This window comes from Thermobia domestica, chromosome 17, assembly GCF_964235325.1.
Source record: "Thermobia domestica chromosome 17, izTheDome1.hap1.1, whole genome shotgun sequence".
NCBI classification, from domain to species: domain Eukaryota; kingdom Metazoa; phylum Arthropoda; class Insecta; order Zygentoma; family Lepismatidae; genus Thermobia; species Thermobia domestica.
Window position 1 is genome coordinate 134,067,513 of NC_137470.1, and position 14,254 is coordinate 134,081,766.

Below are 14,254 nucleotides of genomic sequence, written 5' to 3' on the forward strand. Positions count from 1 at the left end.
ACGTTTTTTTTTTTTTTTTTTTTTTTTTTCATTTCTGTTCTTTTTTCTTTTTTAACACACACATTGTATCCAATTTCCTTTCGACTATTTCCCAATCCTTTACCTTTGTGTCCTAATTTCCGCGTTCTCTGCTATTTCACTTCGCAGCCTTTCATTTTTACCTTGTTTCCAATGGCTTTCGAGGGCTGCTGCCCCTCTTTCAAGTGTGTTTAAGTCTCCCTTAATAAACTACTCAAACTTCGACCTGGTCGCATGTTTTTCCGTCAATACTATTTAAGCACATTCAGATAAGACTGACGGTGCTACAAGACTTTATCTGTGATATTCCTTTTTATATTTCTCCATTTTGCCGTCAATCCTCTACCCTCTATATTTTAATGAAAGTGGCAATAAAAACTAAACTACTAAGTATTAGGGTGTATCGAAAAGAACTTTTTTTTTCGAAATCCGGTTACGGCTAGTGCGGATTTTTGGCGAAATGGCATCAATAAAACATGTAAAAAAATCTCAACTCGATCAGACAACTCCTTCTGCTGCCGAGTAGAGCCCAAATATTAGAAAGATCAACAAAAGATTCACTTTTCAACTGATTTTCCAAAAAATATTTTTTACATATTTCCTATATTTTTCGGTCTTTTAAATTATTGAAATAACATTGGAAACGAGAAATAAATACACAAAACAAATTTATTACGGTTATTTCTGTACACCACAAGCATAAAAACCTAGTTAACTATTTGTAAAAATGCACTGATTTTCTGACGTATCGTACAATTAACTTTTAATATAAAATTATTGAAGTCTCTTGAATAACGAAGAAAACACTTTAGTGCTAAATTCTAAGAGCAGTAATAGTATAAATAATTTGCTCCCAATGCCGTATGCATCTGCTTATCACACTAGATCACCTGCCGCCCACCTCTCCCCGAACGCCTCTTCTCTTGTACTTGCCCAGCTGAAAGGATCTGTCGTATCAGTCGCCAGTAGTCAACCAGCTGTGTCGAACATGATTGTCGCTGCTTGAGTTATTTATTAGTGCTGTAGGAAATTTTAACTAAATAATTTGTTTTCGTGTGAAGTGCACTATGCAGAAGTGAGAACAGTGTTTCAGTTGTGTTTAATACTTCTTATTAGGAAGAGAGTGACAGATACGCTGACGTTATGGCATCGACAAGTTTGTTACGGTCTGACGTTAGGAATAGCATTATTGGCACACCCAAGGAATTGGGTAGAACACAGATACCAACCGTTGAAATGTATTGAGACAATACCTGTGGGAGCGAGAAGAAAAAATGAGGATTTCGGGATCCCGGAAAGAGCCTTCAACAAAGGATTTATCTTCTATCGTCGCCAAAAAGATTGTAGAAAATTGAGATTACGCCTCAATCTTGTGGTTCTTTGATCTAGAAGAAAAGGCACCTCTAGCACTGTCACTTTTCTTCCTTCTTCGCAGTTGCAGGCAAGAGGATCGGAACACTTAAAAAAGGACTATATCAAATGAAATATTTTTGGCAGACTGTTGAAAATCAGCAATTCGTTTCGCAGAAGTTTGGAAACCGGACTTTGCTGAGTTTTGCGAGTCACGGACAATATTATGGTACTTCAATATCATTGCAACAATCCTTCTGACACTGAAAATTGCTTCGCCTCTGATTGAGGCGTAATCTCAATTTTCTACAATCTTTCTGGCGACGATAGAAGATAAATCCTTTGTTGAAGGCGACGATAGAAGATAAATCCTTTGTTTTTTTCCGGGATCCCGAAATTCTCATTTTTTCTTCTTGCTCCCATAGGTATTGTCTTAATACATTTCAATGGTTGGTATCTGTGTTCTACCCAATTCCTTGGGTGTGCCAATAATGCTATTCCTAACGTCAGACCGTAACAAACTTGTCGATGCCATAACGTCAGCGTATCTGTCACTCTCTTCCTAATAAAAAGTACTTAACACAACTGAAACACTGTTCTCACTTCTGCATACTGCACTTCACACGAAAACAAATTATTTAGTTAAAATTTCCTACAGCACTAATAAATAACTCAAGCAGCAACAATCATGTTCGACACAGCTGGTTGACTACTGGCGACTGATAAGACAGATCCTTTCAGCTGGGCAAGTACAAGAGAAGAGGCATTCGGGGAGAGGTGGGCGGCAGGTGATCTAGTGTGATAAGCAGATGCATACGGCATTGGGAGCAAATTATTTATACTATTACTGCTCTTAGAATTTAGCACTAAAGTGTTTTCTTCGTTATTCAAGAGACTTCAATAATTTTATATTAAAAGTTAATTGTACGATACGCCAGAAAATTAGTGCATTTTTACAAATAATTAACTAGGTTTTTATGCGTATGGTGTACAGAAATAACCGTAATAAATTTGTTTTGTGTATTTATTTCTCGTTTCCAATGCTATTTCAATAATTTAAAAGACCGAAAAATATAGGAAATATTTAAAAAAATATTTTTTTGGAAAATCAGTTGAAAAGTGAATCTTTTGTTGATTTTTCTAATATTTGGGCTCTACTCGGCAGCAGAAGGAGTTATCTGATCGAGTTGAGATTTTTTACACGTTTTATTGATGCCATTTGGCCAAAAATCCACACTAGCCGTTAACCGGATTTCGAAAAAAAAGTTTTTTTCGATACACCCTACTAAGTATGTTCCTAAATTCATTTCAAACGAGTCAGTTTTTTTTTTTTTTCGTGATCCAATCACAAATAATAATGCTCTTTTTCATGTGGCGGAAAGAAATATAGAAAAATGACCCCTTTCTCCCTTAAAAAGGAATTTTGAGAACCGGTCCGCTTACTTTTAATGAAGAGTGTGTATATACCGAGTTTCATGACCTCATGAGAGACTAAATTTTTCACATAAATATTGACCCTTTTCATATGCCCCGTAGTACATACATTTTAATCAGGGGGCCGCCGTGGCTCAGTGGTAGAGTGTTCACCTCTGGTGCATAGGTTCCTTGGTTCGATCCCAACTCACGCCAAGTGAGCTTTGTGGTGAACAAACACCGTGCGCGTGAGTTTTCTCAGGGTTCTTGTGTTTCCTCCTACTTTCATCATTCCACCATTTCATTCATTTTCTCATCCATCACCGTTCACTTTACCCTATCCGGCATAACCGTGGGACATAAACTTAATTTCATTTGATTTTTCTGCCTTTGGTGCGAGCGGTCGCGGGTTCGATTCCCGGCGGGGATACTCGGTCGAAAAGTGTAAAAAGCTTTTTCAGGTCAGCCGTCCTGAGTGAGGTTTTCCTGGGTTTTCCTCATTCACACGAGGCAGATGCCGGGATCGTATCTAACATACTGCTCTAAGGCCGCTTCCTTCCTTCCCTTTCCCCGGAAGTGTGCTCGCCGAGGAACGTCATCCCTCATACGTGACGGGCTAGCATGGCCATAGATACCGAAGGCCCAGAAATCTATATCCTAAATCCTTCATTTGCATTTTAATCAAAATGACACGATAAAAACCTAGTTCGAGATAGGTGATAACTATTTCAAACACTTAAACCGTTTTCCCGTGATTCCATCCTACATGAGATCAGTTTTCTTTCTATGTATTAGATAGCTTCATGTTTTGACAAATGTCCCTGTTCTTGACCCTTCTTCTGTAATTTCATGCTTGGAAGGAGAGCACGAAGAGTTTCGAAAATTTTGATCATTTAAGTACGGTGGACACAAGAGAGCGTGTAAGATCAGTTATAGCATAGTTTGGTAATATAATATTCTATTGTGTGGAATTTCCTTGTGGACCTTTTTTGTCTTGGCTCTGTGCAACTTAGTGCAAATGTTCGAACACATTTTGTTATTCATTTTTGTTTGTGTTACTGGGATTCCAGGACTTGAAATTCTTACGCTGTCCACATCATCGTCATCGTGGACCGCGCCACAATGATCCGAGCGACCCGGCCACCCAGCCACCCATCCACCGTTCCCCGCTTCGGGTCATCAATTTCCGGTAAAGGTTTAAAGGTAAGTTCATATTACTTCTTTATCTAAATACTAGCAAATGCTCTCATGTGTTACTGCGGGCCATATTTTGCTTTGTTCCTTCTGCACCTTTCGTATAGAATTAGTCTGAACTCAATGTTGCACAAAATGCGAATGCCTCGTATGGGCATCTTAGAGAAGACACCACCCCTTTTTATTCTTTTCTAATGTAAGATATCCCAGACAGAAAATACAAGTGGTTTACAGGCGCCTGTGAAACATGCACGAACAGGCGTATTTTACAGGCGCCTGTACATGCGCCTGAAAATGGAACACTTTTAAACGCATGAGACAGGTATCGATTTTTTTCACGATCATTGCATGTTCATTTGACGGAAACAGGTAGGTCTCATGTTGATAGGGTTGCAACCTTGCAACGTAAAAAATGCGTGTAAACAACATGTAGAGAGTGAAAAGACATGTACATAACCGGCATATTCCATGTAGTTGACATATACGTTACCTCATGAGGATCTGACGACAGCTGCTTTTCATTTGATAAAAATGTAATTGACATGTTAAATACATGTGAAATACAGGTGTTAGCGAATTAGTGGGCGTGTTAGCGAATTATACATGTAAAGTACATCGCATTAAGTGTACATGAAATTTGCGTGTAACAGGTGTTGGACACGCATAAGACATGTACGTTCCATGTATATACGGCAGAAGAGACATGTAGGTAACATGTACATGGGAGCTACATGTAACATGCATGTTAAACGTTGATCATATGTACTTGTAACATACATGACACCTGCGTGTTACAGGCGAATTACTTCTACCTGTGACATATGTGGGAAATGTATGTTACAGGTGGATTACATGTACCTGTAACATACGTGTTACAGGCGGCTTACACTTAACAGTTACAGACATGGGACATGTCTGCTGCAGTGGATTGCATGCACCTCTAACATACATGGGACATGCATGTAACAGGTGGACTACATGTCCCTTTCACACATGTCGAACATTTATGCAATGAGCAGTGAATGTCCATTGCACGCATATGGCATCATGCATGTTACGTGTGTATTACACATGCACGTAATCAAGTTGTATCATGAATTTTGCGTGCTTTGCAATGGAGATGCAGTGCTCATGTCATATATATGTCCAACGTATGTAACAGGTGCGTGTAATCCACCTGTAACACACTGTCCAACGTATGTTACACGCACATTGCACGTAGTAATAACGTTGACTTCAGATGAATCCAGTTTGCACGTTCCACTGATATTTGCCCTCTCTTCCAAAAGAATTGCATATGCCACATGCAGTGGACATTAAAGGGCATTAACGCAAAACAAACTTCCATGTACCGTACATGGGCATGTTCGACTTCTAAACAGAAGGCCAACACAGAACGTGCAAGGGTGTATTCATGTGAAAGTAACATGTAGTTCAATAGTTCACCTTATATATATATATATATATATATATATATATATATATATATATATATATATACAGGGTGAGTCAAAATAAGTGTTACAAGCCAATATCTCGCGAACTATACATCATATAAGAAAACTATTAAGAGACAATGTACAATACAGAGGGGCCTAAGAAATGAGTCAAACATTAGGTTTCCCCCGCCCCCCAGTTTGAGGGAAGGGGGGTGAACGTGACATTTTCAAATGGGAACATAGGTCGAGTGATACCTCGTTCGAAAGAGCTTGAAAAATTGAACAATTTTTGTAGGAAACAATTTTTGATATGGGACACCGTTTTCAAGATAGACCCCAAAATTGGTCCTGTATCAGATAAAATTTCCAGTACTTATAAATCGGAAACGTATGAGTAGGAAACGATTAAACAAAAAATGAAAAACGAAAACATCATAGACAATGTGGAATGATGTTGTCGTGGTGTCCCCAGGGCCCTAATCATGGGGCCCCGGGACCAATTTCAAAATTTCAAATGGGAATATAGTCGAGTGATACCTTGTTTGATAGATCGTGGAAAGCCAAACAGCTTCGTACAACATTTGTTTTCATTTTGGGCAAGCCTGTTTCAAAATGGTTCCACATTCAGATAGAAAGTGCAGTGTTCAAATTGAGTATTACACGCCAATATCAAGCGAACTACGCATCAAATAAGAAAAGTGTTAAGAGTCAATGTACAATACAGAAAGCCTGAAATTTGTGTTAAAGAAGTTCCCTCGCCCCGCTTTTGTATGGAGGGGTGTACATGGAATTTTCAAATCGCAACATAGGGCGAGTGATACCTCTTTGATAGATCGTGAAATACCAAACAGCTTACTACAAAAGTTGTTTTGATTTCAGGCAAGCCTGTCACAATAGCATTACTACAACCTAATATCCTGTAAAGTAGTAGAATAATGTTTAGTAATTCTACGGGTATGTGCGATGTTAAAAATTGTAATTTCTATCACTGTAAAGCAAATAATTTCAACACTTACCATGTTACAAATGATGCTCGATATGTCCTCCATCCTGCTCCACACACCTCCGTAAGCGGCGGCATAGGGATGTTCGTACATCATGTAGCATCTCTGAAGTGATAGATGCACACACATCTTGGATACGCGCCTTCATATCATCAGTAGTTGTTGGTGCGTTGGACATTACCCGATCCTTAACATAACCCCAGAGGAAAAAATCAAGTGGGGTTAGGTCAGGAGATCGTGAAAGCCAGTGAATAGGACCTCGACGCCCAATCCATTTATTCGCCATACGGTAGTCCAATAAGGCTCTGACCTGGCGTGCGTTGTGTGCTGGAGTACCATCATGTTGATACCACATTCTTATACGTTCAGCGAAAGGAATATTCTCTAACAACTCCGGGTATAGTACCTCACTGATAAATGCGGCATAGGTATCACCAGTAAGACGTCCATCAAAAAAATATGGCCCAATGATATGGTTACCAAGGATACCACACCATACATTAAGAGACCACCAATGCTGATGAGCAACTTCTCTCTGCCATAGTGGATTTTCCCTAGCCCAATAATGCATATTATGTCGGTTTATGTGTCCTGTGTTTGTAAATGTAGCTTCATCGCTAAGCAAGATGGTGGATATGAAGTTGCTCTGTCTGTTTTCCATACCTTCCAACCATAGACAAAATTGCAATCTGGCATGAAAATCATTTCCAGATAGTTCCTAATGTAAGATGATATGATACGGATGAAACATATACTCGTGCAAAATACGCACTACAGATCTTTGGCTAACTCCACTGGCCTGAGCGAGGTGTCTCGTGGTAACATGTGGGTCTACATGCATTGCTGCTAATATTCCTGTTGCATGTTCTTCATTGGTTGCAGAGTGGTAACGATCCATACCTCGTCCCCGGACAAGACTACCATGTTGCCGCAAACGTCTCTCCAATCGCAGAAATGCCATGTGAAACGTTTGTTGGCGTTGGGGATAGCGCATTGCATACATTCGGGCCACGTTACGATAGTTTCTTCTACATTGGCCCAACACCAGCAACATATCTACACAATGATCAAACACCGCCATTGCTCTATTCAAACGCTACCCAAACTAATAATATTAATGCGATAATGTTTGTTTCCTTGTACGGAAAACTTATCACCAAAGTTGATAACCCGTTCTTTCTACGCTTTTGAACCGTTCAACACACAACTACAGCCTCTACCTACAATATCCACACTGCCACTTCCCTTTAAGTCACTAACGCTCTCACTAACAACTAGGCAATGTAACATCAATGATGATTTTACGTTGAACACTACTACTCAACAAGAAAAAAATAATACCATACTATTCACACTGCATGAACAAACAACACACAGGTACATTCAAATGTTCTCAGTAGAACAATGAAAATCACATTCCCCGTCCCCTGTGTGAATGCAATATACAACGTTATCGTTGTACTATGTTCCGAAGGCCATCGGTTCCATTCCCCAGGCAATGACGTTGACGGGCTTTCCTTACTCTAACTGGGCACATGTTGTGAGATGTTGCCTACAAGTAGGGCCTAATAGGTACCTTCCTATCCCTTTCTCATAGGACTGTAGTGATTGAGGAACGACGTCTCTGTGCATACGTATTAGTATTATTCATTGTCTTATTATTTTCATTCATATTATTATTATTATTACTAGTTTTATTATTATTTTTCGTAGTAGTATCCTTATTATTATTAGTATTATTATTATTACGTTAACCCTTGTAGGTCGATTTTGCCCCCGAACATTTTACTTGTTATTCACTTACAGTATGGTGATGTAACCTCCTGTTTGACATATTTTTAGGCCTGTCTGTATTGTACATTGACTCTTAACACTTTTTATTTGATGCAATAATTTGCGGGATATTGGCTTGTAACACTCAGTTTGAACACTGCACTTTCTATCTGAATGTGGAACCATTTTCGGCGGCCATTTTGCAACAGGCTTGCCCGAAATCAAAACAATTTTTTTTACTAAGCTGTTTGGTTTTCCATAATCTATCAAACAAGGTATCACTCGACCTATATTCAGATTTGAAATTTTAAAATTGGTCCCGGGGCCCAATGATGGGGCCCTGGGGCACCACGACATCATCATTCCACGTTGTCTATGGCGTTTACCTTTTTCATTTTTTGTTTCATGTTTTTCTACTTAGCCGTTTCCGATTTATAAGTACTGGAAATTTTATCTGCTACAGGACCAATTTTGGGGTCTATCTTGAAAACGGTGCCCCATATAAAAAATTGTTTCCTACAAAAATTTTTCAATTTTTCAAGCTCTTTCGAACGAGGTATCACTCGACCTATGTTCCCATTTGAAAATTTCACGTTCACCCCCTCCCCCCAAAATGGGGGGCGGGGGAAACCTAATGTTTGACTCTTTTCTTAGGCCCCTCTGTATTGTACATTGTCTCTTAATATTTTTCTTATATGATGTATAGTTCGCGAGATATTGGCTTGTAACACTTATTTTAACTCACCCTGTATATGTCTTGTCGCACAAACGCATTGTCAAGCAACTAAGTCAACTTATAACGAACCTATTACATTTCTTTCCCTACAAATTTAAATATTAATCAATTTGTAAACAGCTAACAAATAAACAATTTAAAGGAATTGTCGTTTACCATATTTATTCTTTACAGGTTTGCTCCTGTGATAATACTGCTCCTGTGATAATAATATAATACTGTCAAGAAGAAATGTGATTTTTTGTTTATTCTTTTGTACACAAAATACAAAAATATAAAATTACATATTTATGTACTTGTTACAATAATTTTTTGACCCATCTGGTAATTCCAATAAACAGTGGTTTTCCGATTGCTTAATCTCGCGGAAGTGATTCTGCACGTGAAAAATAAAAAACAGATGTCCTTACAATACATAGTTTCTGACGGAGCGATTGGAAACGTCCAGGCGCTATACAGAAAGAAATTTTCAAAATAATTTTAGCTGCTACCACCCTTACCTATCTTGAACGAAGTAGATTGCAAGTTTGGTCGAGAGATAACTTTTTAAAATATATAATCACACTTCGAAATTACACCAATCTAAAAAGCCCTGTTTACGTCCCTTTAACTATTGTCTATATACTAATACAAAAAAAAAAAAAAAAAAAAAAGCATTATACTCAATATTGTACGGTCAAACTAACCGCAATCATTACAATTTTAAAAAATAAGTAATAGCAAGCAGAACAAAATTCCATGCCTGTTATAAACAGTATTTTAAGTACGAAACATTTACCATTCATTCAAATAAAGAAAACTTGACTAGATTACATCAGCACACACACATGAAAATATGAATGAGGAAGCTTATTTCCTAAATTGAAAACGTTATTCTAAAGAAATTGTGAAATACAGTTATGATGAGATCTTCCTAAAGTTTGGAATTGAACTACTGAGATCAGAACAGGAACCTGTTAACATTGTTTAACTGCATAGTAAAAATACCATGAGAGTAGAAGCAGTTACATGTTGATGAGAAAAGTTAAATACAACACTTAATTCTTGCCTAAATTTGATTAACATTGAATAGTAGGTACAGTCACGAACATAAATAAATGGAGGTTTGAGCCATAAGAAATAATGGCTCCAACTTCCATTTATTTATGTCCGTGACTGTACAAAAGTAGAAGTAATTTCACAACTAAATAGAGTTAATGCAGGTGGAAGTACATTTCAAGTTTGTTTTTACCTTCAGTACCCACTCTAAATTGTTTAGGCACAAATCTACCATGTGTGGTCAGAGAGTTTCTTTTAATTGGAATTTTATGACAAAATTTCAGACTCATTCTTTTCGCTACTCACTGCTGTTGTAATTATAAACCTGCTAATATGAAAATTTTGAGAAAAAACTTTTCTCTTCTATAGTTAAGCATATAAGTTTCTTATGTAGCAGCTCATTTGTTAATATTACAAAATCTTCAATAACAGTACTGTTATCAGATTGGAATACATGTGTAATTGGTTGACCAGACCATTGTTCTCTAAACGCAGTATAAACTTGTTTTTTCTTAACAGAAAAAAAAAATATGTTCTTTGGAACAAGATTCACAATTAGCGACATAGATATCGGAAATCTGACACGCGTAAGGCACCCCATCATAAATAAGAAGAAAGTAACTGTCATCATGCTTCCTATTAATGCAATGATTAGATGTGCAAAATATTACTTTTCCCGTTTTTTTTTATTGCCAATTCGAGAACATTTATGTATGTTAACTACTTCCTGTTTCTGAAAGCAATGTTTTGTGATAGGAATACCTTGGGCTTTGCGAATAATAGTTTCAGGTTCACAATCAATACGTTCAACCTTTGAAAATGTAACAGATTTAGAACTTAATACAAATTCATCGTTTACTGCAAGTTCAGCAAACGAATCATCATTAAAAATTATATTTTCTACAGTAAATCCAGATACAATTTGGGCAGCTATTTCCTGTGCACCGTGCATGTGATGTTTTAAGGTTCCATTTAAAGATTCAAATGGGTAGCAAGAGAATGACTGCATTTCTGACGCAATCTGTAAGATGAAGCAGGTCGTGGATGTTCGATGGCATATAGTTTTCTCCATATAAATGCTGCATTTGGAATACAAACGAATGAAAGCATTTCTCCATCGACTCCATATTTCTCACATTGACAGATCTTAAAAAATCTGCTATAGGTGTAACAATCTGCAGAATGTGATTGAAATATATATCGTTGATAAACATATCAGAAAAAATTGGAAAGTATAGTAAAAAGAGGTACTCAAATTCTATAGCTTTCCAATTTCTACGTTCTTTCATGGACCGTGGAGTATGTGAAATACTAGATGGAGTTTTAATTTGTGCTAAGCGATCATTCAGTACATGAATCTTCCGTCCTAAGTACCAGACCTCATCCTTTATTTTTCGAATCTAACCAAATCATTGTAAGGCACCTAAAAACACCTAAGCATATGCAGTGCATATAATCTATCATAGTGCTGTCAATGAGTTGATAGGAATTAAGATTAGAAAAAACAGACTTCCCTTTGGCACCAAATACCTTTTCCTTGGCATATTGCAGATGTTCATCATAAGCCTTGGTGGACCTTTCGGTTCATTCTTATTATAAGGATAAATACGTAGCCCCTGGTGTAAGTATTTTCCAGGTTGTAAACACTTACTACATGCATATTTCCCGTTGAACTGTACAGTTGCTGCACTGCACACTTTGCTGGTTGGAGCCGCGTTGGCTCAGTGGTAGAGCGTCCAACTCTGGTGCTAGGGGTCCCGGGTTCGATCCCAGCCCCCGCCAAGTGAACTTTGTGGTGGACAAACACCGTGTGCGTGGGTTTTCTCGGGGTTCTCCCGTTTCCTCCCACTTTCTTCATTCCACCATTTCATTCATTACTCACCATTACCGTCTCCTTTAGCCTAACAGGCATAACCGTGGGACGTAAAACTCAAAGATTTCATTTTTTACTTTGCTGGTTTATCAAATGTGCCAAGTATGGCATGAAGACTAACTGTTTTTATTACATTTTCACCAATTACGAATTGTTTTCCCAATTGAATTCCCGCTTCAAACTTTTTTAATTTTGCAACAACACAAGCATAAAATATACTGTGTAACAACTCGTTTTTTTTTTTTTTTTTTCATACAATGTTCCGATAAACCATTGAAACTAAACAAACCTAGGAAAATAATATTTTCTGGTCTCCATCTAGTGGGTTCATTAACTTCTAAAATAGAAAAATAGAATGGCCAAAACGAAACACTGGAACTTTTAAAGCAACTAACACCATCTACATTAATAATTCCTGTCAATGACAGAATACCATTCTGGTCTAAAAACGGATGCTGTTCTCTAAATTTGCTATATATTTTACCATCTCTAACACTTTCCAAACTGTTTTCATGTGTTGACTGCGAAGTTGAAAGTTTAGCCAGAAAGCCAGGTCGGGAAAACATATTTTCAAGTTGTTTTAAAATATCTAAGATAAAAAATACGAGTGTTTAGTGCATGCACAATGAAGAGACGCCGATGGTGAATCATACATAAATGCACACTGACAGCAAAAGTAGTGTTTCTGAACCTGCAGTAATCCTGAATTATTAAAAATTTTGAAAAGCCTATACTTTGAATTTGGAACTTGTTTTTCATTGATAGAATGTAATAATTGAAGATGATCTGAAACAGCAACTTTGGTAAGCTTATGTTTCTTCACAAACTTCATTACCTTTAAAACACTGTTATCTTCTACTCTTTCCTCTCCGATCGACTCAGAGTCCACGCTCACTTGCGTACATACTGACGGTTCACCACATATTGATACAGTCTCGACTGAAACTTCAGAAGAGCACACTGAACGAGAAGAATGCGTTTCATTCGTCGTGTTACCCAGGTCAACAGCAAATGATGAAAGATAATCGTCTCTGCAGTCCCTTTCTGGGAGGCTTTCCGTACTTGATTGTCCACTGACGTTGTGAGAGGAAAGTGTGTTATGTTCCATGTCGAATTTATCAGTATTACTACAAGTGACATTCATTTCAGAAGTACCATTTCTGCTCTCATAGTAACTATTATTCGTATTTTGTGTTCCCTTTGTCGAAAAAACAGTACTATTTTGGTGCTCACCAAAAATATCTTCCCGCTTATTCCATCTATGTAGAGTTGTTCGTGGCATTTTTAGAGCAGATATATTTGAAATATCAGATGAAATATATTGCTTGTACTGCCGTTTCATGTCAGCAACAGTGAGAGAGTTCAAAGGCTAGAATTACAACACTTTTAAAAAATCCTTCTTTTGTTACTACGTTGCCTCCACCACACAAGGAAACACGTTAATGCTTTTTACATAGAAGATAAAACTTAGTCAGAAGCGAAGATCCCCATTGCTAATTAAGCTTAAAACTATAACGCCAAAACTCCAAATAACAAGGCAAATAAAGTAAACACCATTATTATTACAATAGTTAAATAAACGTTTAACACACAGTGCTTTAATAATAATAAGAATTCTACACACATTTGTGGAAGACTCAAAAGATAGCTCCAATATTTATAAAAACAAGTACTTAATCTTGCACTTTTCAGTAAGATGTTCAATCTCCTTTGTATCCTATTCCAATAAATTCCCTTCTGCTCTCTTTTTCATCGATTTACGAGCCTCAGCATGTATAGTAGACGGTTTGCATTGCGGGAATTTCATGAGGACATAATCTGTTGAAAATAATACACTGCGTTAATTTGGAACAGCATGCTTTTATAATGCGCACGTTCATTTTATTATTAATCATCGTTAACATCAAACTATAGTGGTTATTAATTTACTTTGAATATTCAATTGAATGAATTGAATAGAACATCCTACCTAACTACATCCTATAAACAACACCTTGTTATGTTGATCAACATATATCCGGAACAGAATTGTTCCGAGTTCAAGTTTTTGCATTCGCGAAGAAATAGAAACTGTGAAGGTAAGTAAGGCATGGAATAACTTATTTCCATCTATTTTCTCTTGATTGTGTCCTTACCTCTCTTCTAGTTTCTATACTGCGCAAGTGCGAAAATCTTAAGATAGAACAGCCCAGTTCCGAATATATGTTAATTAGCATTATATACAAGAAGATGTTCTTTTACACATGTAGTACACGTTCTTCTAATTTAATTTCGACTTGTAGGTAGTATTTACTGAAACGTAACCTAACAAACAAACAAAAAAGCATTAACCTACGAAGGTGGAGAGTGGGAAGTCCATTATTAACCTAGAGAGTAGTTTGCCTTTCGCGAAACTGAGATGGAGCAAGGAGTGCGG

General features: G+C 37.3%; 1 long non-coding RNA gene across 2 annotated transcripts in view; it reads left to right on the forward strand.

The window, feature by feature from the left end:
• Positions 1-14,254, forward strand: part of LOC145674357 (uncharacterized) — a 45,641-nt gene that overhangs the window by 16,832 nt on the left and 14,555 nt on the right. Inside the window, exons 3-4 of one of the 2 annotated variants that reach the window (XR_014128903.1) lie at positions 3,852-3,984; positions 9,102-9,209. This is a non-coding gene — a long non-coding RNA (uncharacterized LOC145674357). Of the gene's footprint in view, positions 1-3,851; positions 3,985-9,101; positions 9,210-14,254 lie in introns of those variants that run through there. The other variant, XR_014128902.1, reaches the window with a different exon arrangement.